The 4,664-nt window shown below is 38.6% G+C and overlaps 1 non-coding gene across 1 annotated transcript; it reads right to left on the bottom strand.

The window, feature by feature from the left end:
- Positions 1–775: 775 nt before the first annotated feature.
- LOC148789963 (small nucleolar RNA R71) lies at positions 776–882 on the bottom strand. Its single transcript, XR_016079944.1, has one exon. It is a non-coding gene; the product is annotated as a small nucleolar RNA R71 (small nucleolar RNA).
- Between the last annotated feature and the right edge of the window lie 3,782 nt (positions 883–4,664).

Below are 4,664 nucleotides of genomic sequence, written 5' to 3'. Positions count from 1 at the left end.
GAACGATATTATTATACTACTTGATAACTAGTGCACTTGCTAGAGTTATATATTCATAGCTATCAAGGTTTTGGCGCTATTGCCGGGGATTTAATCCTAAAATAATATTAGAATTTGTTAACCTTGATTAATTTGGACCTTTTATTTCAGTTTTTTTTATTATTCTATTTTCCTTTTACTTCTTTTTATTTCTGTTATTACTTTTCTTTTTATTTGTTTGTTCGAATTTTTGTTGGTTCAGATTTACTAGTGCATGAAACGCACTAGACAGGAAGGGTTAGCTGAATTCGATCCAGAAATTGAAAGGACCCTTCGCTTGTTGCAAAGGGCCAACAAAGGAAAATCAAGAGAAGAGGTTGTTATTTGCGAACCAGCCATAGAGATAGAAGGAAATATGGCAGAAGGAAATCGCACCCTCTTGGATTATGCTTGTCCAAACATTGATGGGGCAACATCCAGCATTTGCAAGCCCACCATCCATGCAAACAATTTTGAAATAAAGCCTGCAATAATTCAAATGATCCAAACAAGCATTCAGTTTAGTGGGTTACCAAGTGATGACCCTAATGCACACATTGTTAACTTCCTTGAAATATGTGATACATTTAAACACAATGGAGTTAGTGATGATGCGATTAGGCTAAGATTATTTCCTTTTTCATTGCGTGATAGAGCTAAAGATTGGCTCAACTCACTCCCTGCAGGAAGCATCACTACTTGGAATGATTTTACCCAAAAATTTTTGGCTAAATATTTCCCACCCTCCAAAACAGCAAAATTAATTAATGATATTACTACTTTTGCTCAATTTGAGAGGGAGTCCCTGTATGAAGCATGGGAAAGATTTAAAGAGATGCTTAGGAGGTGTCCTCACCATGGGATACCAATTTGGCGACAAATACAACCTTTTATAATGGTATTACCCCTTCTAACTGGTCCATTATTGATGCAGCCGCAGGTGGTACAATCATGAGAAAAACTCCGGAGGAAGCATATGACTTAGTGGAGGAGATGGCATCAAACAACTACCTGTGGGGCAATGATCGAACCAATCAGAGGGGAGTACACCACATTGATTCCTTTGCATCCTTATCTGTGCAAATAGCCAATTTAAATAAAAGACTGGATAATTTTAGTATTACAGCTGTTAATACAACATCTAGCATCTCATGCGATTTATGTGGACAAATAGAACATGCCAATTCTGATTGTCAATTAAATAGTCCTTTTATTTCCCATGAGAATGCTAATTTTATCTCTCATGCTGGCAGGACAAATTACAACCCATATTCAAATACATACAACCCAGGGTGGAGGAGTCATCCCAACTTCTCTTGGAGCAACAATATCAAAAGGCACCCATGGGATTCCAACCACAACCGCCCCCACAAGAGAAAAAGAGCAATCTGGAGGAGATGATTTCTAAGTTCATCAACACTACTGAAGCAAAATTCCAAAGCCATGAAACAGTAATTAAGAACTTAGAAGCTCAAATGGGGCAGGTTGTGAGCATGTTATCAGAAAGGAAAGAAGGAAGGCTGCCCAGCAACACAAAAAAAAATCCTTGAGAACATGTGAATGCCATAGCCCTAAGAAGCAGGAAGACAATCGGTGAAACCCAAGAAGACGACAAGGAAGCTGAATTGGCCAATCTGCAAAAGGAGAATGAGGGAAGTACCCCTAAACTAAATTTACATGAAATCCAACTCCCTATTCCCTACCCAAGAAGAGTTTTGAAGGCCAAATTAGATACACAATTTTAAAAATTTTTGGAAGTATTTAAAAAGATTCGCATTAACCTTCCTCTTCTTGATGTGTTATCGCAGATGCTCAAGTATGCAAAATTCCTAAAGGAGGTGATGTCCAACAAAAGAAAATGGGAGGATTGCGAGATGGTAAAATTAAACGAAGAATGTTCAGCCATTCTTCAAAATAAGCTACCACCAAAATTGAAGGATCCAAGGAGTTTCTCTATACCCTACACCATAGGAAATGCTGAATTCGATAAAGCCTTGTGTGATCTTGGTGCTAGTATAAATTTAATGCCTTACTCTATTTTTAAGAAACTTGGATTACATGAACTAACACCTACTACCATTACCCTACAACTAGCTGATCGAAGCATCAAATACCCTAGGGGAATAGTGGAAGATGTCCTAGTTAAAGTAGGGAATTTCATCATCCCTGCTGATTTCATTGTGTTGGATATGGAGGAGGATAGATTGATGCCATTAATTCTAGGGAGACCCTTTCTTGCAACCGGTAATGCTTTAATTGATGTACAAAAGGGTCAACTTACTCTTAGGATTAATGGAGAAGAAATGATATTTAATGTTTTTCAAACCCTGAAGTATCCTAATACTAAAGAACATGAAGTTTATGTAATCGATTCCATTGATGTGGTGGCAGCAGAAATTAATAAATCAAAGATAGATGACCCACTTGCAAACTGTCTCATTAATACTGGTAATAACATGCAGGTAGTAGAGGACGAAGTAGAGGAGGTAATAAACTATTTAGAGGCCGGCCAAGAAGAATGCAAGCCAAGAAAAGGGAAGTTTCTACCATTAGATGGGCCGATCTCCTCTAAACAACTATTACCCTCCATCAAACACCTCTAGCTTTGGAACTCAAACCCTTACCCTTTCATTTAAAATATATGTTTTTGGGAGACAGTTCCACCTTACCTGTAATCATCTCTTCTGATTTGACAGGCCTCCAAGAGGAAAAGCTTGTGAGGGTACTCAAGCAACACATATCGGCCATAGGATGGAGCATTGCAGACATAAAAGGAAACAGCCCGTTGGTATGCACACACAAAATTCTGATGGAGGAAGGCTGCAGTCCCAAGGCACAACCACAAAGGAGGCTGAATCCAAAAATGCAACAAGTGGTAAAGGCAGAAATTCTGAAATGGCTCGAAGCAGGTATTATTTATCCAATTTCAGATTCATCATGGGTATGTCCCGTTCAAGTCGTACCAAAGAAAGGTGGGATGACTGTAATCATAAATGAAAATAATGAATCAACTCCCACAAGAACAATAACTGGCTGGAGGGTGTGCATAGACTATCGAAAATTAAATGAGGCCACTAGGAAAGATCACTTTCCACTGCCATTTATTGATCAGATGATAGAGAGACTTGTAGGGCACGAATATTATTGCTTCCTGGACGGCTACTCCGGGTACCTTCAAGTACCCATTGCACTAGGAGATCAGGAAAAAACCACTTTTACTTGCCCTTATGGGACCTTTTCCTTTAGGAGAATGCCTTTTGGACTGTGCAATGCCCCTGCCACTTTCCAACGGTGTATGATGTCATTATTTGGTGACTTCATCGATGACTTCATGGAAGTCTTCATGGATGATTTCTCAGTTTATGGATCATCATTCGATGAATGCTTGATTAATTTGGAAAAAGGTACTCCAAATGTGTGAAGAATCTAACCTTGTTTTAAACTGGGAAAAATGCCATTTCATGGTTAGAAAAGGAATCATTATAGGGCATAAGGTGTCCTCCTGGGACATCGAGGTTGATAAATCTAAAATAGAACTGATTGAAAAATTACCTCCACCACAATCAATAAAAGATGTTAGGGGCTTCCTCGGGCATGCCGATTTTTATAGGCGGTTCATCAAAGATTTCTCAAAAATCGCTAGGCCCCTAACAAACCTGCTAGTTAAGGATGTGCCTTTTGATTTCAATGATGATTGTTTGCAAGCATTCAACACCCTTAAAGAGAAATTGGTTCAAGCCCCGATTGTATCAGCTCTTGAATGGGAACTACCCTTCGAAATAATGTGTGATGCAAGCAATGATACCTTAGGCACAGTTTTAGGGCAAAGAAAAGATAAGAAATTTCATACCATTTACTATGCAAGTAGGACCATGAATGAAGCACAAAAAACTTATTCCACTTCTGAAAAAAAACTACTTGCAGTAGTATTTGCTATTGAAAAATTCAGATCCTATTTGCTCTTATCTAAAGTCATCATATTCACTGACCATGCTGCCTTGAGGTATTTGCTTGCTAAGAAGGATGCAAAACCTAGGCTGCTAAGATGGATCTTGCTGTTGCAAGAATTTGATTTAGAAATTAATGACAAAAAGGGTAGTGAGAATACAGTGGCTGACCATTTATCAAGGCTGGATGAAAAGTATGTTGAAAATATTGATAATTCAGCCTTACATGATGAATTCCCAGATGAGCAACTCTATGCGATTAATGATAATAATGAACCTTGGTTTGCTGATTTGGCTAATTTCTTGGCAGGGAATGTGATGCCTCTTCACTTGACATATCAACAAAGAAAGAAATTTTTCTCTGATATGAAATATTACTTGTGGGATGAACCCTACTTGTACAAAATCTGTAGGGACGGCTTGATAAGAAGATGTATTCCTGAGGAGGAAGTGCAAAGTGTCATACAATTCTGCCATGACAAAGAAGCAGGAGGTCACCATGGAGCATCAAGGACTGCTTCAAAAATTCTTCAAAGCGGTTTGTATTGGCCATCACTCTTTAGGAATGTATTCAAATATGTAAGTGCTTGCGATCATTGCCAAAGGACAGGTAATATCTCCCAAAGAAATGAGATGCCCTTGAGCAACATACTTGTCTATGAAATATTTGATGTGTGGGGCATCGATTTCATGGGACTC

This window comes from Nelumbo nucifera, chromosome 8 (genome assembly GCF_055504915.1).
Source record: "Nelumbo nucifera cultivar China Antique chromosome 8, China Antique-T2T, whole genome shotgun sequence".
Classification (NCBI taxonomy): domain Eukaryota; kingdom Viridiplantae; phylum Streptophyta; class Magnoliopsida; order Proteales; family Nelumbonaceae; genus Nelumbo; species Nelumbo nucifera.
Note: the sequence above shows the minus strand (reverse complement) of the source record. Positions and strands in the feature narration are given on the sequence as shown.